Raw genomic sequence first — 26,435 nt, forward strand, 5'->3', positions numbered from 1 at the left:
TGTTATGAAAGAGTCCAGTCTGGTTAGGAGTCCAATTAGAGAGGGATCTCCTTAGTTGCACTCCACTTTATACAAGAATCTAGATCTACTCTTGTTCTGTAACTTGAATCATCCTAGGATGTGTTACACAAGAGTCCTTAATAGAATGGGAGTCCCAAGACAAGTAGAAGCTCATCCTTATTTGGTTTCTATCCTAAAGGGGATCCCTTCTTAACCAGAAATTATGTGATTGCACTTTTATTTAAGAGTCCTTGTTTGTTTTGTTTTCCAATGAGTCCAAGTAGAAGTCATAGTTTGAATCACCTTCCAATGTTGAGTCCTAGAGTGGGTGTATTCATGCAAGGCTATAAATATAGCCCCAAAGCTTGTAAAGAGACAGACTTGATGATTAATAAATTTTGAAAAACTGAAGGTGACTTGAGAGAAGTCGTCAGCATCCCAAGGTGGAAGGCCTGCGGCTGCTTTGCTGGAAGTTTTAACCCCCTTTTCTCAATACAAGAAGCAAACAACACCGTGTTGCACCTGTTGTTTGTGATCTTCTTATCAAGCCCTCACCCTCAACAGTAATCAACACGTAAGTAAACACCCCATCCCCTCCACCATCTCCTAGTCCTTGTTCATCTCTCCCAACCTTCCCTTCCACCTTGTGGCACCATAGAAAGAAGCCCCTCGCCCAAAATTCTGCAACACCTTAACTGCCTCTCAAAATCCCATTCCCTCTCAGATATAGGACCATCACACCCTCATTGACCTTCGCTCAAGCATCAATCCCAACCCTAGTTTCTGTAGTTGCAACCCTCCCCTTTTGCAAATCACCTTTCCCTTCTTCCCCTACCCTGCAGCAGCCCCTATTCCCTCTCCAGCCCTAAATCTCTTCCCTCCCCTCCCCTACCCTGGGTTATCAATTCCCAGCCCCCTCTCTTTCTTTTCTTCTTCTTCCTTCTTCCTCCCGTCGTACCAGATCTCACTCTCGAGGTCAAACTCACCCTTAAGAAAAAGTGAGATCTCGCTCGAGATCCGGTATTTTTTCCTAGGCAACTCAAGGGCCCATCTCAAGGGCTTTAAGGGTCAGGTTGGGCTCACAATTGGTACTTAGCCTATTTTAGAACTTCTGAGCACACTAGTGGCCTTAGATTTGTGAGAAAATAACCCGAAGGATGAGTTCTAACTTGACCCTAAGTTTGAAACCAAATACTACAGGAATGAACATGCAAGGTTATAAAACATGAAATATAGAACCATTAGAATATATAAAATATAAATGAAAAGCAAGTGAAAAGATTCATCAAATAACTTAAATACCAATAGCCATCCATATGAGTACAATAGAACTACACATTCTCAACTCTTGAGAATATGGTAATACAACCATCATGAATTCAATATAAGTCGTAAGTTCATACCAAAAATGTTGGGTATGGTTCATGCTTCACCTTCTATTGTCGACGACCTTCCACCGATGCACCCTTTATGAATAGTTGTTGTGTCTTGGCAAGCTATCGACAAGAGGAGGCAAAACATCCGGTAAAAAATGAACTTGGGAAGCTGTCGACAAAATGGGATGCGAGAGGAGGCGAGACAAGTAGAGATCTCGACCTGTCTCACTCAAGATAGGGAACTTAAACAGGCTAGGTGGACAAAGATCTCAGTCGAATTATTGCCTTTCAAGGGTCTCGCCAGATATCTTGTCTCAAGATCTCATTCCATGCTTCCTCCATCCTTGCAGCAATTTCAGGAAATTCCAGAATTCTTAAAACAGCATATACCTAACCTAAAACCCTAGATTTCCCTTAGCTGATACTCCACTTGACGTGAACCAAATTTTGTTACCAAAATAAAAGAACCAAATTATAGAGTTTAGTTCTTGGATTATTGACCTACAGTCAAGCTCACTCCAAGATCCTCTTCCATTAGAATCAGCAGTCTTTTAGGACTGAAATTACCTTTGATGGAGGGGCTTTCGATAGATTTTGGGGTTACAAGTGTTAAGCTAGGGTTAGGGTATATTCGGCCAAGCTTAAGAAGAGTTTTATATTTAAAGGTTTGGAACATTGTGGCAATTGTAATTTCAGAATTGAAATGTCCCTGCGTCCCCTCTCCAAGGAGAATGTCTGGCATCTCCCCACCCTTGGCCTCCCCCCCCCCCTGTTCATTGTCCCCTTTCCCCATCCTCGAGCCTACCTTCCCAATCTGAAAATCTCACCCCTAACCCCCACCAACTGCAACTCCACCACCAACCCTGCTCCTTGGAACACACTCTTTTCTCCCCTACCAACCCCTCTGTTTCAATCTGCAACCTATCATTCATCCCCCCACCCACTGAAGACATTGTTCCCTTGGTTCTCTGTTCCTCTTCCGCCACTGAATCTTGCATCACCCACTGGCAACTTGTTGTAATTGGCCAATTCCTAGGCCCTTGCCCCCTCCCCCTTGGTATCATCTAGAGCTCTCTCTCCAAACAATGGAAAGCTAAGGATTCTTTGAAAACTTACCTGTTAAACTCTGGGATCTTCCTTTTCAAGTTTGACTCTCCTGCGAGTAAATGTAAAGCCCATGAAGGTTCTCCCTGGTTCGTCGGTAAGTCCCCTATTTTCCTCAAATCTTGAGAACCCTCCACTCCTCTTTGTAGAACTGATTTTGGCTCCCTCCCTGTTTGAATCAACCTGCCTAGTCTTCCACTGGAATTTTGGAACCGTGAATGTCTTAGCCATATAGGCTCTGCTGTTGGTCGTCCCCTTTGAACTGATCTGAACACCCTTTCCTTGGAACACCTTTCCTATACTCGCCTCTACGTGGAAATCCCTGCCTCAATACCTCTTCCTCCTTACAAAGATGATAAGCGCCTTTCAGATTGTAACGTAAGACTGGGTTCCTGATAGATGTGATAATTGCTCTTGTTTTGGTCATGTATCAAAAGCATGTACCAAGTCTCTGCTTCCTCATGATCCTGACATTGCCGTCGCCGCTGAGATCTCCTCTCCATTGTTGTTGCCTGCTAATCAAAGATTCCATAATCCCTCATCTCCTTCACTACTTCCTGCAAATCTACGGCACGACGACTGTCTACAACCAAGTCTCCGCCACGTTGAAGTTCTGCTTCCTACGCCCAATGTCTCTCTAGTGCCCTCACCTGCAACTGCTCAAAGACCTGTGCCGCCATCGCCTGCTGCCTACCTGTCAATTCATTCTTCTGCAAATCCGTTCTCTATTCTTCAAGTTGAAAACCCTAAGATGAATGATATTCCCTCCAATTCTGTCCCCATAGCTCTCTTGAACAGATTAGAGAGGGTTTCAGTCAACTACAAGAACGCGACTGCCCCTCCGGCAAAGCCCAGCCAGCTAAAACTTACCAACGCAAGAAGAAGAAGGGTTGTACCTCTCCTAGTCCTGGCCCTGCCTCTCTCGCACCTCCTCCTGCAGCTCGAAAAGCTGCTACTGTTGTCTCGTCTACACCCTCTTCTGACGCTACTGGCGAAAAAGGCCTCCACAGTGGTGCCTTCTCTAATGGCTCCAAAGGTACGGTTTCCTCCTTTTGGTCGCCGAATGGAATCGTGTTTCAGGTTTCGCAAGATCCCCATGAAAATTTCCTTTCTCATGCTAAACCCCCTGTCGCTGAGACCCCTGGCAGCCTGCAACCTTCCAAAACCCCGTATCCCTCTCACCACACTTTTCCCCTTTCACCTTCCTTAAGGACTACGGCTTCCTCATCTTACAAAAACCACATTTCTCCTTTTGTCCTATCTAGTGGGCCCACTGACTCTATCCCCTCAAAACTGCAAAAGAACCCTTGCACCCTTTCCACTTCACCATCATATCCATCACTTGGGCCTGGACCTCTTGACCCTTTGCGCCCTATTGGGCTTGATTTCCCTTTAGGCCCAATTTCGCGCCCATTAAACATCAGTAACCCAACCCATCCTAATTCTCTGAATATTTCCCTCACCCATACTAACCCGCCTGAGCCCAATTACCTCACCACTCCAAACCACTCCATTTCAGTATCCCAACCCCGAATGATGAAGCTTCTCCTAACCTACCCACTGCCACCAAAACCCCCTTCGTCTCACTCTGGATCCACCATAGACCCCAACAGCTTTGAAACCCCCTCCCCTTGGAATCCCTCCATGCATGAGTCTTCCCCTCCCCCCTTTATTGATGTTAATATGGTTAATTTAGCTCTCCATGTTGATACCCCTCCCCCTTGCAGCTCCTTTGTTGCCCCCACCCCGAGTTATTTAAATGAATGATCTCTTAATTTGGAATATGAGGGGTCTAAACTCCCTTGCAAAACAAGCCGAAGTCAAAAATACTCTCCGCACTTCTAAAGTCTCTTTTTGCGCCCTCCTTGAGACCCATGTTCAGAGTGATAATGCCCATCAGATTGCCCGATCGATAGCCCCCTCTTAGTCCTTTCTCTCCAACTCCAACCTCTCCTCTAATGGCCGTATTTGGATCCTTTGGGACCCGTCCAAATTCCTCGCTACTCTCTTATCTTCTCCCCCCAATTCATGCATTTTAGCCTTTCTCCTCCTGCGGGTCCCTTTTTTTTCCTTACCATCATCTACGATTTTAACCATGCCCCGGATCGTGCCCCTCTTTGGGACGCTATTCAATCCATCTCCTCCTCTATATTGGGCTCCCCTAGGGCATTGGTGGTGATTTCAACACTGTCCGTTTCTCACATAAGAGAGTTGGAGGCCAAGTCCCGAATCCAATGGCTATTGAAGCTTTCAACTCTTGTATTGACAATGCAAGCCTATCCGATCTCCGTTGGTTTGGCCATCTCCTCACTTGGCAACATCGCAGGATCGGCGATGCCCGTATCGCCTCTAAGTTGGATCACTTCATGGCCAATGACTCCTGGCTTACCCGCTTCCCATCTTCCCATGCTTTCTTTACTCCCCTAACTCTCTCAGACGATTCCCCTTGCCACCTTCATATTCTCAATTCTCTTTCTTTTGGCCCCAAGCCCTTTAAATTCTTTGACATGTGGACCTTGGAAGCCTCCTTCCTCCCTCCTGTCCAATCTGCTTGGCTCCAGCCAAACTGCCACTCCCACCCCGTTGTAGCCTTCGCTCGCAAGCTAAGAAACACCAAATTTGCCCTTCGTTCCTGGAACTCCTCCTCTATTGGGAATATTTCCTCAAGAGTCTCTAGTTGCTGCTCCGAGCTCTCTAGGATTCAATCCCTTCTCCAAAGTGACACTTTTAACCCTTCGCTGGCTGAGGAGGACTACTCCCTCACTTTAGAACTCTCATCCATTCTCTCTCAAGAGGAGAGCTTCTTTTAGCAAAAATCCCGCATCAAGTGGCTTGAGCTAGGTGACTCCAATACGGCATACTTTCACCAATCCTTCAACTCCTTTCCTTGTCTTCTTACTAGTAATGGCTCCTGGATTTGCGACCCTCCTAGTATCAAAGCCGAAGTCATCTCATACTTCTCCAATTTTCTCTCTCCTCCCTCTCCTCTCCCACCTCGCCCCCCCTCCCCCCTCTCTATCCTTAATAAATTTGTTATCCCTCTCTCCATGGATCCCTCTGTTCCATCCCCTCTTCTAAGGAAATTATTTTGGCCATTCGATCTCACAAAGCAAACTGTGCCCCTGGCCCTAATGGATTCAATATGGGCTTCTTCTTAGCCGCTTGGGATTTCATCGAAGAGGATTTGGTTAGGGTCATTCGCAGTTTTTTCTTTAATCCTTTCCAATTTTCTTCCATCAACCAAACTTTCATTTGTTTGATCCCCAAGAAGCCTGGTGCCTCTTCCCTATCTGATTTTTGCCCCATCACCCCGTGTAACCTCCTCTACTTTTATCTCCAAGATCCTCGCTAACCGGATCAAGCTGATCATGCCCTCGCTGGTTAATGCTAATCAATCCGCTTTCATCTCTGGTCATAGTATTTCGGATAACATTCTCCTCTATGCGGAGATTGTCAAAGGTTTTGCCTCCCATTCCCCTGCAACTCTCCTAAAGGTTGATCTCCACAAAGCCTTTGATTCTATCCACTGGGACTTCATCAGTATGGTTCTCTCCACTATAGACTCTTCCCCCCGCGTTCATCTATTGGATCGAAATCTGCAACTCCACCCCAATTTTCTCCATCATCACCAATGGCTCCCCTACCGGCTTTTTTCTTTCCAAGGTGGGAATCCGACAAGGTTGCCGTCTCTCCCCCTACCTCTTCTCTTTAGCTCTAGAAGTCCTCTCCCACATCCTCCAAGCCAAAATTACCCAACTTCTTATCTCTTCCATCCCCAAATGCAAAGCCCTCAATCTCCTCTATCCTCTCCTCCCACTCCTCATTCGAGTCCCTCTCTGGCCTTCGAGTCAACCTTGAGAAATCTACCATCTTTCTCTCGAGTGTCTCTGATCCTATTCGATCCTCCCTCCTCTTGCTCTCTGGCTTCAAACTTGGATCCTTCCCTGTTACCTATCTTGGTCTCCCTCTCATCCCGGGTAGACTCACCCACTACTATTGCTCCCTAATATTGGACATCTGGAAAAAACTCCAATTCTGGAAAGGAAAGCTCCTCTCATCTCTACTGGTGTGGAATTTTCTCCCTTCCTAAATCCTCTATCATTTCATGGAATCCCTCTTTTGTGCCTTCCTCTTGAAAGTCCAAGAGTCCTCCCATTTCCTCCACCCTATCAGCTGGTCCGATACCTGTCGTCCAAAATCTGAAGGAGGCCTTGGCATCTGTCGCATTATGGATGTTAACATAGCCTGCCTTCTAAAACTCATTTGGAAAATTGCCTCAAAGCAAGACTCCATCTGGATTTCCTGGATCTACTCTTAACTTCTCAAATCGGACTCCATCTAGACTGCTCCTACCCTCTCTAACCCCTCCTAGGTCTGGAGAAAGCTCCTCCTTCATTCTAGGGCCTTGCCAGCTATCTCAGTTCTAGTATCTCTAGGATCCTCCACCTCTTTCTAGCTTGATTCGTGACATCCGATGGGCATTTTGCACTCTCTTCTTGGTCCCTGCTCAATCTATGATACCCACATCCCTAGAGTTGCCCTCCTTTCTTCTTTCATCTCCCACGGTTCCTAATCCCCCTCCCCCACCCAAACCTCATGCATGTCTGGGATTCCCTCCCTCCCCTCTCGCCCTCTACTTCTGACCTCACCATTTGGCTTCCTTCTCCCACCAAATCCTTCACTACCTCTTCTACTTGGAACCTCATCTGATCCCCATCCCCTCATGTCCCCTGGGCCCCTCTAGTTTGGTTGAAAGGCCACATCCCTCACCACTCCCTTACCCTTTGGAGAGCCCTCAACTTAGCTCTCCCCACCCAAACCTTCCTCATTAGCCGCCACATCCTAGTTGACCCTACATACATTTTCTGTGGGAAAGATTCAGAGAACTTAGATCACCTTTTCTTTTATTGCCCTTTTTCCGGCTCGCTTTGGTCTTTATCCATCTCCTCAATTTGGCCTTGGTCAAGGTGTCCTCGAGGTTTTGCTAGTGATTGGAATTGGATCTTGAGAATCTTTTCGGGTTCCTCTATTTGCGATCAAGTAGGTAAGCTAGTCTTTGGAGCTACCATTCACCACTTGTGGTAGGAGCGCAACCTCAGGAGATGGACCTCCAAATCTCGCTCCTTAGACTCGATTTGGAAGGCCATGTGTTTTGATGTCTCTTCTAGGCTCTCATCTCTCCCCCCACCCCCTTGTGGCTATTTCCCCAAGGATTAGACTTATTATTAGCCCCTAGGGGCTCTCCGCTACATTTCAATCATCTTCTTGATTGATTTTCCCCCCCCCTTATTCCTCTTTTTGTATCCTTTTCTCGTCATTTAATATATTATTAATTCACCCAAAAAAAAAACTTATGGTTTTGAAATTTCGGGTTTGATAGGAACTAGGGTTTCTAGGGTTTTTTAATTTAGGGAATATGGGGTTCCTTTGACAAGGGCTTTGAAGGGATGATTTCCTAGGGGAAAGGGTAAGTGTTAGGACACCAATGTGAACGGACACCATAGGGGTAGGCGAGTTCAACAGGATCATTTCCGCCTAACCATGTGAGGAACAGAATTGAAGGACAAGGACAAATCCTAGGGACTCATTGGGGAGCAGCCACTTGCTATTGCAAATATTCAGAGAGTATGGGTGAGGTGGAAATGAGTAAGTTAGGACTTGTCTTGGGGTAGTGTTTTGAGGGTATTTAAGGGGAAAAAGGGTGGGAAATAGGACGTAGGCAAGAAGTGAGAAACTGATGCTCACAAGAGAGAGGAAGACTTTCAGGTTTTGGGGCAAGTAGAATAGGATACTCAGGGGTTCTGGGAATACTTGTATCAACTGATCAAGTCAATTCCAGTGCTGAACCAACTGAATAGTTTCTCCATTCATTTCTTGTCTATTCCTTTTATTTGCAGTGTGTGGACTGTGAGATATGTAGGGATATCCCACCAGAGAGGAGCTCAGTTGCAAGGTTTGATTAAGGGAGTAGCCAGGTTCTTATGAGTTAAATTCATGGTAAAAAATTCGAGGGAAACTCAAGTTTCGACCGGGTGAAAATGGGAAACTTAGGTGGAAACTTAGGAAATTTCGAGGAACCAGAGGACTTTTCCGTACAAGTTTTGACATCAAGTTTCGACAGGTTTTAAAGAGTATTTTGGGGTGGGATCCTGTATTTAAACTAATTAGAGTATAAAGAATACATTTTTTGTATTTTGCTAAAAAAATCAATGTAGATATGTCATTCAATGTATATAACATCAATGTAGAGTTGTCCAAAAAGTACATTATAAACTTAACTACTTAAGCACATAACATTCAATATATAATTTCTAACTTCAAAATAGTTGACAATAAAAGGAAAATACAACTTAGTGTTAAGAGGAGTGCCAAGAGTGGATTCATCCTGTGAGCTCAGTAGTACTATGCCTGTAACATCCTCTCCTCCAACCAATGAACATAGACATCCCATGACATTTTATGCCTATGGTTGTCAAGTTAAACGACAACTGTAACTTTATGAGTCTGGTCATCAATATGCTTAAGATAACCAACCTGAGGGAATATGCACTTTGGATAGGGAAGTCCTAATGGAGGGCGTAATTGTCGTGGGTATTTGGGTAAACATGAAATAAACAAAAAAATTGAAAATTTGGGAAAGCTACAAAATTTATAGGAAAAAGTCTCAAGTTTCCACAAAATTTCCCAGGTTTCCACGAAATTTTCCAAGCTTCCACGAAATTTCCCAACTTTCCCACGAAATTTGGGAATTTTTTTCCTCATGAACCAGCTGGTCCAACTGGGTTGAACCAAGTTTTGACAGGTTTCGACGAAATTTCGACAGTTTCGATCGAAACTGAGGACTTTTTTCCGGTCCTCATGAGTTTCGTTTTGCATCTTCCAAAATGGGAAGTTTCGGTGGAAATTTTGCAAGTTTCGATGGAATTTTGTTCTATAGTTAAATTAATATTCTGTGGCCAAATAGGATATGTTCTTAGATGATAATTATTAGGATCCCAAGGGTACATAACCCATCCCATAGGAGATATGGAATAAATTCCTCGAGATGGAAACTTGGGTCTATAGGTGGCAGCATGGGTTGAAACTTGAAGGGAATGCAAGTAATAATGTAGCAATATGATCTCCCAAGTTTGGTGGGGTTTGGATGCCTAAATTAAAATCGAACTGTCAAAATGGGGTCAATATATGACCTAGTAGGTTCCTAAGGTTCTTAAAGTTTGGGACAGATTTAATGCTACATTGGTGTAGATTTGACCTTGAAATATGGGTCTATAGCAGAGTCCAAAAATTCAAGAAAATAAAAAACGAGGGTGTGATAGATGGAGGAAGAGGGGAGGCTAGGGTGCGGGGCTGGGGTGCACTTGCTGTGGAGTGATGTAACTAGGGTCAATAGGCTAGATAAGGTCCAAAAGATCCCCCAAGGCTTGCGGCAACCAAGCCTGGCTGAATGCCCTAGGGCGTATTTTTGTCATTCTTCATGCCCCTTGGGGTATCCTAGGTCCAGCCAAATTCCCTGCCCCTTAGGGAGTCCAGAGTTATTTTAGTTTCTTTAACTGGTTTTGCCCTAGTCAAGATATTTGGGAGTCCTAGTTGGAATCTACTTACAAGATTCCTTTCTAGATAATTAGTATTTTATTAAATATATTTTGTGGTCTCAACTAGCTGGCAAATAGTTTTTAGCCTAAAGTGTTTTGAAGATACCTTTTTTGTCGGTGGGTTTTAGGGTCCCAATTGGGATGAAACTTGGTATTCAGCCTATTTAAGGCCTTTTGAACACGTTGGTGGCCTTGGATTTGTCAGAAAACAACCCTATGTATGATTTCTAAGTCTACCCATAGTTTGAAACCAAAATGTTGTTGCATTAGGGAATGCAAGGTTATACAGCATGTAATATAGAACCTTTAAGGCATATAAAGGAAAAGCAAATGTATCAAATGCATCAAATAACCTAAATGTTATCTAAATTCCATCCATATGAGTATCACAATCTAAATTTTCAAGAATAGAATAATAAAATTATACCACCATTAGAAGTTCTATATAAGTCATTAAATCATAAGTTCATAAGACAAGCAAAGAATGATTGATCTTCCTTCAATGTTGTAGATGTGCTAAGAGTAGTTGCAAATGAAAATCCAGCTGAAATCCACAAAAAAAGGCAAAAATTGAGAGCTCCAAGCAAGATTCGGGCGAGATATAGCGAGATATGGCAAGATCTCGAGCGAGATATCCCAACTCTCTGCTCTCGACCTCCATCTCGTCTCGCCTATGTAAAAAAACGAGATATCTCGCGAGATCTCCCACCATGCTTGTGATCACCTTCTTCAACTCAAGTGCAACAGCAGCCACCTAAACCAGTAAGTAAACACAACCCTCCCTTTCAACTCTAGCCCCTATCCCCCATCCCTAGGCCATGCAAGAACCCCCACACCCCTCCCCCTCCATCACAAGACCTCCCCTCCCATCACAGCTCCCTACAGCCCCATCCCTACCCTGTGGCCTCCCCTAGAAACCACCTCTACTCCTCCTAAACCCTGTGGCATCCTTCCCCTCTTCCTCATTCTTCCCTTCCTCTTGCCTATCCTGATCTTGTGGCAGCATTGAGAAAAGAGAAAACCGAAAAGAAGAGAAAGAAAGAAAGACAGAAAAGAAAAAAAAAAAAAAAAAAGGATGAAGACAGCGGGATAGAAGCCCAAGATTCTTTCAAGAATTCAAGAGACCTTCCCTAGACCTAACTGCAGGCTTCCCTAATCATTCTTGGGTAAGTTTGGTATCTCAAAACAACCCATTAACAAAACCCTGATTGCACACTTCCTGTCATAGGATCTTTGGATCTTCCAAAACCACAAACCCTCCATCCCAGCTAGAATTGTTAATACCCTAATTGATCCCAAAACTACCAGCCCATCTTAATTTTGTTAAAACCCTAACATAAACTTGAACATCCCAAAACCATACCAAACCAACCTATAAATAAAATCCTAACCCTTTGATAGCCCATTTATCTGCTGGTTCCAATTAAAGAAAGGTCCTGGAGGTCAACCCAGAACATGGGATGCATTAAGGAGACTTGAACTGCAGAAAATTTCAAAAATTAATGCTGCTGCAGGCTTGAAGGTGAGAGGGCAATGCTGGAATTACATAAATTTAACTCACATACAGCTGTGGGATTCCTCCTGGGAACCCACGGCTCCATCTCTTCCTTCAAATCAAGTCTGATTTGTTACAACTCAGAGAGGTTAATTTATAGTCTACACGAAGGAAACATAAAAGGACTCAACTTCCAAAAAGAACAAACTAGGACGCTTAACTTGCAAACCAATTCTAAATAAGGCTCTTACTTGACTAAAGACTCTAACTCAAACAAGGAATTTATAATATCTCAGTCTAGAAGGATCCAATTTGGAATCTAAGAGAAGATATGGCATCCTAACAAGAAACAAACTGAAACTAGGGTGTTAAAGATCCTAGGGACAATAGCACAGGCATTTTAGTCCTTTTGATTTAGGTAACTAATAGGGTTTATTTGCATTAGTTGGTGGTGATAATCTGCTGCATTATTGGAAGGGACAAATCTGTCAATATCTTTATTTCCTTATTTCTATTTCAGTAAGTTAATAAATATGGCCTGTGATTAGGAGGAAAATACATCTCTCTAGTCACAGGCCTCTTCTTGCTTTGCGACACTCTTCTTCTCTTCTCTCTCGAATTCTTCTCTCCTCCCAACAATCTTGTTGGTTGTAGGCTTCAAACATGGTATCAGAGCCACTGTAACTAACACAGATTGTTCCTCCTCTACTCTACTGATTTCACAACTTGGAGTTCTAGTTTCTGGTTTGCAGCCACCTGCTGCTGCATGTAATTTTGATTCCTTCTTCAACAATCCAGAAGGACCTGAAGTGATGCCGAATCAACCCAGGATCAAGTCAATACCAGTTTTTTTTCTTTTTCTGATTGACTTCTCTTCCTGCAATGGTGTTTTACATGATTCTGGATCTGGTTTACGGTTCAATCTTCCTATTGTGAAAATCCTGGGCTAATATTCTCTTTACTGTTCACTATGTGCTGTGCAATATACATGGTTTGGCTAGCTGTGGTGCTCTGAACTGCTGCTGCCCTGTTTTGGTATGATTAATCGTTCCTGAACAAGTCTAATTATTATAGTTGGCTCCAACTTCTTATCCTTCTTCTGAAAAAGTTTTTCTTTGGTTTTGGTTGCTGCTTGTTGAATTTATAGAATGACCACTGAGACTACTGCTGCCTCTTCAGCAAAACCTCTTACCCCTTCTTCAGATCATCTAAATATTCAAATTACCTCCGTTAAACTTAAGGGTAGTTCAAATTATCTTTTGTGGGCCCAAGCTGTCCATGTTTATATACTGGCGAAGGGTAAATTATTAATTTTTGGAGAATTCTGCACACTCTACTAAGGACAAGGATTATGATAGTTGGTCTTAAGGATAATGCAACCATTATGATTTGGTTATGGAATAGTATGGAACCTAGTATTGTGGCTAATGTTATGTTTCATTTGACTGCTAAAGGAATATGGGATGATTTCAAAGAAACCTATTCCCAGGAGAAAAATGAGTCATGTCTCTATGAAAAACTTTTCCAACTGCAACCAACTGCGAAATCTCTGGAGGATTATCTATAGTTCTTTTAAAGTAATGAGTTTTTTGTATCAAAATTTTTTGCTGCATTGGATCCTGACCTTAAGCAGATAAAAGGCCATCTATTAGCTGGGGAAAGTGTGCCCACCCTGAGAGAAGTATTTTTTTCGTCTCCAGCTCATTATTTCTTCTGATGCATCCACTCCATCAGCCAACCCTAGGGGCAGTAGTTCCGCCTTTACTTCTTCCTGTGGCCGTGGCCGTGGTCGTGTTTTGGGGGGAGGTCGTTCATCTAGTGATCGTGGAGGTCAGCCTATGGATCGGGCTTCCCGTCAATGTACTTTCTGTGGTAAATCTATACACCTGGTGGATACTTGTTGGGCTAAGAATGGTAAACCAGAATGGGCTCAACAATTAGCCAATCATGCGGTGTCTGCTGGTGGTTCTGATATGATTCATCCTATTGATACTACCACAACTCCTACTGGAGATCAATCCAAAAGTCTACTTGATGATGTGAGCCAGCTTGTACATTGCTTACAACAACTTGAGGAATCTACTTCCACTTCCCATGGGGCTTCTACATCTGCTGCTACATTCTTCTATGCCGGTACTCCTGCCTTCCTAACCTCTACATCCTCACCCCCTGAATCATGATTCCAGTGCTTCACTCATATGATAGGTAAATCATCTTTGTTTACTTCCTTTTTTGCATCTACCCATCCCTCATCTGTCATTATAGCCAACAAAACTTCCACCCCTATTTTAGGAACTGTAATGTATCACCCACATCTTCTCTTAGTTTATCATCAGTTTTACATGTTGACCAGCTTCCATTTAACCTTTTATCAGTTAGTCAATTATTTAAGTCATTAAACTGTGTTGTGACCTTTACTCCTACATCCTGTATTTTTTTAGGACCTTCAAACAAAGAGGACAATTGGTAGAGGGTATGAGAAGGATGGTTTGTACTACCTGGATTACACTGTTCCTGCTTGCTCCGCTGCTGCTATTTCTACTAGAGGAGTCTTTGCTTTTCAGTGGCATTGTAGACTAGGACACTAATACCTTACCCCTTTACAACTGTTATTTCCTTCTTTTAAATCCTTGTGAAGCGTCTGAGTTAGGAAAACACCACTGTTTTTCCTACCCCCCTTGGTCTGATAACCGTAGTAGTTCATTGTTTGATTTAGTACATTCTAATATTTGGGGTCATTGTCGTGTTTCTAATTGCCAGGGTTTTTAATATTTTGTTACCTTTATTGATGATTATTCATGGTCGACACAATTATACTTATTAAAAGATAGAATAGAACTTCTCCTACTTTTCATAATTTTGTCAATAAGATTAAGAGTCAATTCTCCTTTGCCCAGTAAAATTTTTTGGTCTGACAATGCTTTAGAATATGTTTAAAATGATATTTCTGTTTTTTGTGAGAATAATGGGATCATTCACCAAACTTCTTGTTCCCAAACCCCACAAAAAAATGGTGTTGCTGAAAGAAAAAACCATCACCTTCTTGAGGTCACCCGTTCCCTCATACTTCATATGCATGTCCCTAAACAATATTGGTGTGATGGGGTCTTAGACTGTTTGCCATCTAATTAATAGGATGCTCTCCAATGTGCTCTCAAATAAATCCCCCTTTGCAGTTGTATTTCCCAATTTATCCCCATTTCCTGTTCAACCTCCGGTAATTGAATGTGTTTGTTCTGTCAATAATGATTTGGATACTGACAAGCTTTCCCACGGTCAACCAAGAGTGTGTTTTTAGGATACTCTCAACTGTTATTGGTGCTATGATCCGTCAGCCGCTGATAGTTTGTCAATGCCGATGTGACCTTTGAAGACACATCTTACTTTGTCCCATTTAGTGGCCCTCAAAGACGTCCCTTTTCCCCACCCCTCCCCCTATCTCATCTTGTGTCCCTGTTCCCAGGCGACAGGCACCAATGGTCCACCGACTACAGTTGATCCTCCACCATCCCCCCGGGTCTTCCTCGATTAAAGCTCTTACTGCCTTACCACCAAATGACTTACTTGTTGCTCTTCATAAAGGTAAAAGCTCTTGCACCTTACGTTCTAATGTCGTTTACTCAATTAATCGCTTTGTTTCTACATCTCATTTACCACCTCCTATGCATAACCTTGTTGTTTCACTTTCCTCTACTACCACTGTCATGACCCCAATTTTCATAGGCTTGGTGGGGCCCACATTATGGACATTCAACTAGGGCACGTGACAGTTCCTCTCATTATCAACCTGTTTGTAACCACTAAAACAAAAATGCTAGACTAAACATTCCCAAGGACAAAAACAGAAAACCTATTTGACAGTTTGACTCATAAACATATGTATACAGTCTAAAGTCCTGTTATGTTTACATTTGACATTTCAACAGTATCTAGTTAAGTACATACAGTCTCAAAGGAATATATACATTCACAGTCTAGTTAAACAAACATCAGTTGCAACAAAAAGAAAAGAGTTTCCATTTTCCACTTTAAAGGCATTGTCAAGTGGCAGCACCCTTGCCCTTATCATGTATCTGAGGACCTGTCAACATTTAATATAATGAGCTTTGCCGCCCAGTAAGCAATATAGACAACCATGTAAGTAGTCAGGCAGTTCATCATGCATCAATTATCACATCAAAGTCATATAACATCATGTATTCCAATTTTCTTTTCATTTTCCTTTTCCTTTTTCATTATTAAACCAGACCTAAGTGCTACCTGCAGAGAGAGCACCATCAGTTTAAACCACACAAGTGGCATCAGCCTCAGTCTTAGAGGTTCTAATGAAGAGATTCTCTTTTCAGTCTTTTGGCACGAGGCCTAGTGTTCTCTACAGAAGGCCATCATCAGTCTAGTATATCTTTCTACTTTTCAGTCTTGCTTCATGCCCTCCCATTTGGGTACACTATGTACTAGGACTTACAGAAGCCATTAACATTTATTTCTTTTCACTTTTCAGTATCGCTTCATGCCCTCCCATTTGGGTACATTAAGTACTAGGACTTACAAAAGCCGCTTTATGCCCTCCCATTTGGGTACACTAAGTACCAGGACTTACAGAAGCCATTACACTTTATTTCTTTCTTTATTAATATTATTTCCTCTCTTTTCTTTTCACTTTTCAGTCTTGCTTCATGCCCTCCCATTTGGGTACACTAAGTACCAGGACTTATAGAAGCCGCTTCATGCCCTCCCATTTGGGTACGTTAAGTACCAGGGCTTACAAAAGCCATTAACATTTTATTTCCTTTTCTTTTACTCTTTTTATATTCAATTTCAGTATTGCATTACTATACCATGTCCATTTCAATATACCTCTTGCATTTCCATCATCACTTAGCCTTATCCAAATAAGACTAGCACAATTCATACAATCCAATCATTTAAATATGAAAGCATGATAATTCTACATTTAACAAGTATAAGCATCATTTCCAATCCACAATTCAACATCTCAAGAATACCATTGACATTTTAATCTAAGCAGTTCAATCAAGTCATTAAGCTATTATCCGATCCCATGCATTTCTATTCCATTCACAAAACAATATATCATGCATTTTCATAAATTGTGTAAGTGAGTAAATAAAACCAATTCTTTATTAACATGTGAATGCTACATGTCTACTAAATGGAATCAGCCATTTATAGCATACATGGGTTGGTTGATATCACTTACCTGTTCTTGTTCCATGTGTGTCTCTCTTGATCCTAGTTCAGTTAAAAATCTGCTCTCCCTCCTGTATCCCGAACAATTAACGGTTATTTCGAAGGAGCCAACAGGGGGTTTCCTTTTTCCATTATTTTCTCTCTCCTCCTTTCTCTCTCCTCTCTCCTCTCTCTCCTCTTTCTTTTCTCTCTCTTCTCCACGTTCTTCCTCTTCTCTCTCTTCTCCTCTCCACTTCTTCTCTCTCCTCTCCTCTCTTCCTCTTCTCTCTCCTCGTTAAGTATTCTACAACTGCACGTACTACTCTTTCTCTTTCTTTTCTCTCTCCTCCCTACCTCTCCTCTTGCTCTCCCTCTCTCTCCTCTTGCCTCTTTAATGGCTTCTTCTCTCTCTTTTACTTCTCCACTTCTTCTCTCTCCTCCTTAACTCTTCTCTTTTCTCTCCTCTCTCTATTCTCTCAACTTACCTTTCTCTGTTTCCACACATGTGATGCCTCTCCATTCCTTCATCTTATTTCTCTATCTCATCCCTTAAGTATAATGTATATATATAATTATATAAAAATCATAACACTTCATATATCATATATGCCACTTTTGTAAACACCAGCCACGTAGGTGGGAGGGAGAGTGGGAGGTGTCACCTCCTCCCTCTCTCTCTCCTCCTAATTCTCTTACGTGTGGTGTAATGTATATTTAATATATATATATATATATATATATATATATATATATATATATATATATATATATAATATACTATATTATGTATATGTATATATATATATATATATATATAATTAAATAGCAGGCTTCTTTATGGGCTCGTGGGCTCGCTCTATTATCTTACGCAAGGCCCACTCTGAGGTACGGATGTTAATACTTCCGGATCATTTCCTCGTTTTCAGTTCAGTTTAATTCCACTATTGTGGGACCCACAAGCAATGTCTAACCTCGACAAAAATATCAATTGGAATCTAGCCTCATTTAAGCTATTTTTTAACTACACTCAAACCATTTGATTAAACCAGCAAACCAACCATCATGATCATTTAATAATCTTAAAGACTGACACATTCACACAATAATAAAATAATAATATAAAAAGGTGCGGGGCATCATAACCACTCCATGGCTCTCCAAACCCTTGATTGGAAAGCGATATAGACTAAATGGATGCCTTAACTTCTCGAAAAATGTGGACTTTAGTCGACTTGCCTTCTCATAAGGATGTGGTTAAGTGTTGTTTGGTGTTTACTATCAAGTATCATTCTAACAGCACCGTTAAGCGACTCAAAGCTCGTTTGGTTGCCAAAGGCTACACTTAGACTTATGGGGTTGATTATTTTAATACTTTCTCTCCTATTGCCAAACTGTATTTTGTTTGTCTCATTATATCTCTGGTGGTTAATTTTGATTGGTCACTCCTACAATTGGATATCAAAAATGCTTTCCTATATGATGATCTTCATGAAGAGGTGTACTTTGAGCGACCTCCAAGGTATGTTGCTCAAGGGGAGAATCGAAGCCAGGCGTGCAAACTACATAAAGCTATTTATGGACTCAAACAATCACCAAAGGCATGGTTTGAGAAGTTCAGCTCTACTGTCACCACCTATGGATTCCATCAGTGTTATTTAGATCACTTTATATTTGTCTGTCGTCAAGGTGACAAGGTGGCTATTATGGTTGTATATGTCAACGAAATAGTTTTCTCTACAAATGAAGTAAAAAGCAAAGATAATGGCGTCAAAGTGGTTGTTGCTTTTCACTCATCCTTGTGGTCATTTTTGAAGTTAAGATGGTTATTCAAATCACTCTAGAAATGAGGTTCTTTAATTGGTTTTGCCACAAGGCTGAGTAAAAAGCAACAACCACCTTGACGCCATTATCTCTACTTTTTACTTTACTTCTAGAGATAATTATGTCGCCGACATATACAACCATAACAACCACCTTGTCACCTTGACGGCGGACAAATATAGAGTGATCTGAATAACACTGATGAAATCCATAGGTGGTGACAGTAGAGCTGAACAAACCAAGCCTTTGGTGATTGTTTGAGTCCATAAATAGCTTTATGCAATTTGCACACCTGGCTTCGATTCTCCCCCTAAGCAACATACCTCGAAGGTTAATCAAAGTACACCTCTTCATGAAGATCACCATACACAGAAGCATCTTTGATATCCAATTGTAGGAGTGGCCAATAAAAATTAACCACTAGAGATATAATGAGACAAACAAAAGTTCAGAAGCAATAACCACCTTGACTTCGAAAATTTGAAGTTTAGAAGTAGCTAGGGTTTCGGCTAGGTTCAGGGTTTGGGAATTGGTTGTTGTCCTGCAGGTTTTAGAACTGATGATGTTACTAATCTGCAGTTCAGATACTGTTTCAGAGAGGTGGGGGCTGAGGTATGAGCATTCTCGGGTTTTTCTGAAACTTAAGAAAATTCTGCAAATTCTCTGAAGGAAATTGCAAACTTACAGAAATTAGGCTGATTTGGGGATACTAAGATTAGGAATATAACCTATGGCTAGATTCAACCAAAAGGGAAGGTAAAGGGGGTCTAGTGGGGTTGGGGTTTAGGAACTGCAGGTGAGGGAATTCTAGGGAAGTCGTGGGTAAGAGGGAAGGGTGGGAAGCCTGCGGGTGATAAGGGGAGAGTGGGAAGGGCCAGGGGAGTCACGGGATGTAGGGGAATGACCAGGAGTAGTCATGGGGTTGGGGAATGTTGCTGTGAAGGCACAGCAGCAACGGAAGGAGGGTTTCTAGGGTGCGCAAGATGGGAGAGGCGGGAAAGGCTGCGAAAAAGAGGGGAAGGGCTGGGAATGGGGTGGGATGCTTCTCTTACTTGGATAGTCTGAAGGATGCTTGAAGGCTTTGATGATGCTTATACTCTGCTGGATTGATGAAGAAGATGAGAATTCTTAACACAGACACTCAACTAAGGTCCCTACCCGATAAGGAGACCCTAGTCCTCAACTCAATCAATTCAATTAATCATCAAAACTGAGAAATAGCATTGCATAAGAGGCTATTTATGGCCTAAAATAACAGACTCTGACTTGACTTAAGAGATCCTTATCAGATAATGATTCCACTACACATATTAAACTGGACTCTTATCAACTAACTACGAGACTCTAGCCCTTAGATTAGAATCCTACTGACATACTTTATGTTTTAGCACATGCTAATTACAAAACAACTCAACTAACAATCCTAGCCAGACTAAACTGACTCAATGAGTTATCGAAATAATTTCCTATATTAAAATTCAGGAGTAAATTAAGGGCAAAAATACCCCTCCTGTAGGGTTCGGCTACTTCATGGAGGCCTCTTAGATCCTTCCTGAAGGCCCCACTTAGGGTTTTTGTTAAAGGGATCTCTGTGTTCACATCACTCTCCAATGAAGATGTCCTACAACAATCAAGCCGCTAATTATATTGCAAGTAATGTTGTGTTCCATAAGCAAACCAAGCATATAGAAGTGGATTGCCACTTCATTCGAGATGTAGTGATGAAAGTTGATTGTCACTCCATTTGTGCCCTCCTCTGATCAGTTGGCAGATATGATTACCAAGGGCTGTTTACTCCAAGCTTTCACACTAAGTGTACCAAGCTGGGCTGGGCATAGGTGACTTGTATGCTCCAGCTTGAGGGGGAGTGTTAAAGATCCTAGTGGCAATGGCATGGACATTTTAGTCCATTTTGATTCAGGTAACTAACAGGGTTTATTTGTAGCAGTTGCTGGTGTTAATCTGCTGTATTATTGGAAGGCATAGATCTGTCAATATCTTTATTTCCTTATTTCTATTTCAGAAGTTAATAAATATGGCCTGCGAGTAGGAGGAAAATACATCTCTCTAATCACAGGCCCCTTCTTGCCTTGCGGCACTCTTCTTCTTTTCTTCTTGTCTCCTGATTTCTTCTGTCCTCTCAACAATCTGGTTGGTCGCAGAATTTTGGGCTTCTAACAAAGGGAATTCCCACACAACCTAGGAATCATTACCCTAACAACTCTTCAATAACTCAAAAATAATGACTCAAATTGAAAAGAAAAAAAAAAGAGGTTTAAATTTAAGGTCCTACTAACATGCCCATTCCCATGCCACCTTAACCTTGGTCTCCACAAAAATTTGCAGAAATACCCCTGGTGTGACTAGGGGCCATAGGGTTTGGGGAAAGTAACCCAAGGCCATATGCTGCCCCTGGAAAGGGTTTACATCACCACCCCCTTAGGATTTAAACACCCCTCCCGGCACCATACTTTCAACCATAAGTTTCAGCCCCTCCCTTCCCCTCTAAAACCTAGAAAATTTGCAACTCCATCTTCATTATAAACCCTGCACCCTAGAATTTCGAAGTCATAATTCTCTTCAACCATTCATCAAAACCCTAAGCTCTTCTAGGATTACCTTCACTCAGTCCTAAGAGACACTTGACCCTAACCATAGCCCTAGTTCAAAACCTAGAAACCCTAAAATTCCAAGAAACCATAATTTCCAAAACCCTAGAACTGAAATTTAATTCTGAAATTTAAAGTACAGCAAGGTTTCAGATTTAGCATTCTAAACCATAGAATCTAGACCCTAGCCAAACCTAACCCTACCCCATTCCCAACCCTAGAACCCTCTTTCCAGCCCTAATTCCATAACCATGGGGTATTTTAAACCCTAGTAGACTGCTGATTCACTTGGAGAGGATCTTGAGGGTGCACCTAGACCTAGGGTTTGCATCAATCTACCAAAGATCCTGGATTCCCTTAGATGCATTCCAATTTCTACAAGAAATCTAGTCCTACTCTTGTTTTGTAATTTGAATCATCCTACGATCAGATATGTAAGAGACCTTAGTAGAGTGGGAGTCCCAAGTAAAGTAGAAGTCCCTCTTTGTTGGGATCCGAAGTTGGAGTCCTATCTTAAAAGGAATTCCTTCTTAGATTAGAAGTCCATATATGCTTACACTTATATTTAGCTAAGAGTCCTTGTTTGTATGCTTTCTCATTTGAGTGCATGTAGCTTTCCCAGCTTGTTTTACTTTCTAATGTTGAGTCCTAAAATGAGTCCTTCAATGTAAGGCTATAAATATAGCCCCATGCTAGTAAGAAATTCAGTTTTGATGATTAATAAAGTTTGATTTAAGGAGATATCAATTGGAGTGTGGGCTGCCAAGGGAGGAAGCCTGTGGCAGCCTAGTTGTGCCTAGTGTTCATGTGAATTTCTTCTTTAAGGTCTACATCAAGTAAGCAACGCACCTCCGCCCTAACCTCTCTCTTTCCTCCATCCGCACCTAGCCTAAAACCCTCTCCCTATCCCTGCTGCAACCCCTCTTTCTCCCCCAACCCTAGTTTTAAAATCTCTCCATCCCCTCCCCATATCCTTCTTTTATTTTCCAACAATTTTTCTGGAATTTTCGAACTTCTCAAAAGACCTAAAATTCAAGGTCAAATACAGGGCAATCAACCATTAAATCTGCCCAAAACTTTAGGAGCCTCATCCCCCCAACCCTAGTGACCCTCGCTCTCAATTTCAGCCCTAGACTAAACCCTAATTCCACTGCTCTCCTAAATTCCTGAAAAAACCCAATCCTCCTTTCACTTAGATCTTTCAAACTCTTTACCTTTAGATTCCTCATCCCCTACCCCTATCCTACCTTCGACTTTAACCATAAGCTAACCCTTAAAACCTTAATAATAAGAAACCCTAATTTCATCAAACCTTTAGTACCTTAAACCCTAAAACCAGAATTTCAGTTATGATCTCTAAACTAGAGCAAGGTTTTGAGTTTGAAGTTCTACAAACCCTATATCCCTAGCCCTACCTGAAACCTATCCTTTCTCTCTTCCCAACCCTAGAACCCTATATTCAGCCCTAATCCTATAACTGCAGGGTAATAAAACCCTAATTTTACTGCTGGTTCACTTGGACTAATCCTGAAGACTGGACCTCAATTTTGGGGGGTACATCACTGCCATTAAAGGACCTTCAAAACCTAATCTGCATCTGCAGATATTGTGGGGTTTTCCAACTCAGATCTGACTGGCCCTCAATTTTGGGGGTTACATCACAGCCTTTAAAGGACATTTAAATCTTAATCTGCATCTGCAGATATTGTAGGGTTTTCCTACTAAGATCTGCACATCTTTGGTGGGAATCTCCCCTGGATAAAGCTACAATCCCTCCAAAATCCAAATTGCCCTGATCCCCCTTTCCCACTTTGACCTAGGGAAATTGCTTGGACTTAACTACCTCCTAAGTTTTAGGAGTACCCCAAGTCATCCGTAACATTAGTTAGCCCTTCCTTAGCCCACATCGGTGCATACCTTAAAGTGCTCTGGTACTATTTGTTGATATTCCTGGCAATTTGACCCTTGTTTGAGCCCCTCATTCAAGGCTATACTGGTTCTTAACCCCTGTTTTAACGGAGTAACCTGAATTTCTCTGTTGCTTTTGATACCTAACTTTCTCTGATTCTGGTTTTGTAGAGTCTTCTTATCTTGAATTGCTTAGACCCAGACAACCTGGATTCCATTAACTATACTACAGTTACAGGAAGCAATTATGATTTGTGTGACATAGAATTTGACAAGTTGAAAAGGCCAATCAATTTACACAAACCTACAGCCTCTCTTAATAAATATCTGACTGACATAAAAAAGAAATATCTTCAATCGTGGACAGCCAAAGGTTGTCATCAGGAAACTTTATGAAGTTGAACTTTTAACGTTTACACCATATCAATTAGAGGTTTTATCGTAACCTCCATTACAATGAACCTATTATCAGAACGAATGTAGGAAGAGATTGATCATTTAAATTCAGAAAGCAGAACAGAATAATTTTACACTATATCTACATATAGATATCATAAATAGATAATTACCTACTGTAACTTTTACAAAATTCCACCTAGCTAAAGAGAAAATGGCATTTGTCATTCCTTCAAGAGAAATAGTCCAATTAGGTTTGCCTATGCCCGATTGATTTAAGCCATAATTTGTTAGAGCAATAGGTTTCATAGTCCATAACACTCTATTCAAAGGAAAAGATAAATAGTAGAACTACCTTCCCCTCATCTGAGGTGGGAGTAGAAGGCTGCTTTCACTATTTGAACCATTACTCAGATTCGGTGAACTCCGTCTTGGAAATTTACTCCGGGGAAAAGAAGCAGAACCATTTATCTCTCTCTTCCTTGATGCACTTTCTGCCATAGCAGCCGCAACTCTAGAGTAGTGGTCAGTGCCACTCATTTGATGAGATGAGAGAGTCTGTGAACTTAGGAGCAGTGATGCATCTGGAAGATTCTCAATAGAAGGTGCTGGTAAACTTGAGGCACTAGCTGGCTGCTGATGTGAAGAGGATATTGATCTCCTAGATTAAAGAAGAAATTTCAGGACTCTCAACATAATCTAGTTTGATATAATACAACCTAATTACCTCAACAAGAAGAAGCCTTATCCCAACCAAATGTGGAATCCAATCTGATACATAAAGAATTCAAAGCCCACCAAGTTGAATGAATTTCAACACTGAAAGAATAAAAGATTCAAATTGAAAGATAATGCTAAAATTGCTAAAATGTCTAATCACAGTCATACAAGCGCAAAATAAATTATTTGCCTCAGATAACCTATAGTTAGTCAGTCTTTCCCTCCGAAAAAAGAATTATCCGGAATAGTCACCACAGAAATCAAAAAGTCATTTAGTTGTGGCTTGAAAAAGAACTTTTAACTGTTTTTCATACGAGTATAATAAAGGATATAACCAGTGAATAAGGCTTCTGCGGCTGCAGGGTGGTAAGGTCATAATTTGCAGAGTCTCACTCCCATTAGGCTGTTTCCAGACTCAGACCCTCAACCACTAGATTGCAATGTAGTAACCTTACTGTTGCGCCAAGGTGCTCAAAGAAGAAGTTGTTTCCCAATGCAAACCAGTGAACCTACCATAGAATGTTTTCCGTCCAAGTTTGATCGCTAAACTAGGTGTTTATGTGATGCAACCTGAAGACCTATACCTGCAAGAAGTAGCCCAAGAAGAACCTTGAAGTTGCTGCTTAGCAGTATGGTAGTACAGCTTCTATACTAAACTTTTGGTGCTTTCCTGCATTTAAGTCTAGCTCAACTGGCCATGGTCTAATTGGTTCAACTGCTTATTTAATGTAACAATTTAAGTCAAGGACAGATGGGTCATTTGAAATTAATTTTAATTCGTTACTCGGCTTTTAAAGACCTCCACTCATAAGGGAGGATCATTTTCCTTTTATAATTTAGGTTTCAGAAGTCCAGATTTTTCTATAACTCGGCCATTAGCCTCTAAATTAAAGTGCCATGCATGGTAGGAGCAGTAAATGAACCTAGATTGTTCATTGTTCATTATTGCTTTTTTGCTGTCTTCTATTTGAGAATTTTCAAAATAAGTGTTTCAGACAAAGATCTGGCTCCTCGGGTTTCTCTAGTCCAAGAAACCTAGGTTCCATGGTATTTAAAGTCCAAGAGGGATTTGGGGATTTGGTGTTTAGACTTCAGATCACCTGCTACGACCAAGGTTTTAGCTTACCTTTGCCATCAACCAAATCCTACATTGAAGAACAAGACCTACAGAAAGTAAATTGCAGACCAGGCTTTTCTCTGCCCCTTGATTCTCTCCTTTTCTCTGTTTTCTTGAAGCCAAGGAAAAAAACACCTCTTACCCCTAACCCTAACCAGATATCCATCAACTCCCAGTGATTCCTCCATATGTTTTAGTCAAAACTTCACCTGCATATTCACCCCACATAGCCAACTTGCAGCCCTTCCCCACCCCCCCCACCCCCTTCTCCAAAACTCTAAACCTAGCCTCTTGTTGAATTCCGATTTTTCTAGAAACCTCAAATCACCAATCCACCCATCCAAAGTCTACTGAGTACTGACTACAAGGACCAAACCAATACCTGCACATCTAGGTTTGATCCAAGTAAAGCCCATCCCACCAGTAAATCCCCATAATTCCAGTCCCAAGAATTTCACCCTACATCTCAAAACTCCGATATTCTGAGTAAAGAATTCTACCCTTGTATTGTATTGATTCCATATTTGAAACCATGGTTCGAGAACTCACGAAATTTGAAACCCCACCTCATCCCATTTTCCCAACACACCGCTGATATGTCAATCCTAACAAAGTTATCCAAGACCCATTTGAGATCTACATATTCTACACCCATACACCCCCAACAGAAATACCAAGCAACCCTACTCCCAAAACCTGCCAACACCAAAAATGAAGAAATAGTAATAACAAAATTGAATCGGTTCTGTTAAAAAGAACTTGGTTAGAGGCCCTCACCTCTAGTGAGGTTACATCAAAGTGGTGTCAGAAAAATGGCTGAGCCAACTTACCATTGCATTTGCCTTTTTGTAATTCTGAAGAAGGAGGCTTTTTAAGAACATGACTCTAGGAATGGCATTCTTGAGAATCATGCCAAAACTATTTGGTTATTCATATTCTGTAATGTGATTCTTTCTGAAAACTGTTTGGTTGCCTTAATCTTGTCAAACTGTTCTTCTGAGGAAGACTATGATAAGATTTGAAAAAAGTTTCAATGAGGAAGCAAGCTCATGTTTGTTTTCTAACTTTTTTTATTTTATTTTTTCAGGGAGAAAAGGGGAACTA

General features: G+C 41.5%; 1 long non-coding RNA gene across 1 annotated transcript in view; it reads right to left on the minus strand.

The window, feature by feature from the left end:
* LOC149002372 (uncharacterized) overlaps window positions 1-26,435 on the minus strand; it is a 46,748-nt gene that overhangs the window by 11,453 nt on the left and 8,860 nt on the right. Inside the window, exon 2 of the long non-coding RNA XR_016170148.1 lies at window positions 23,850-24,155. This is a non-coding gene — a long non-coding RNA (uncharacterized LOC149002372). The remainder of the gene's footprint in view (window positions 1-23,849; window positions 24,156-26,435) is intronic.

This window comes from Hakea prostrata, chromosome 10, assembly GCF_041222555.1.
Source record: "Hakea prostrata isolate BN-2017 chromosome 10, UWA_Hpros_2, whole genome shotgun sequence".
Classification (NCBI taxonomy): Eukaryota; Viridiplantae; Streptophyta; class Magnoliopsida; order Proteales; family Proteaceae; genus Hakea; species Hakea prostrata.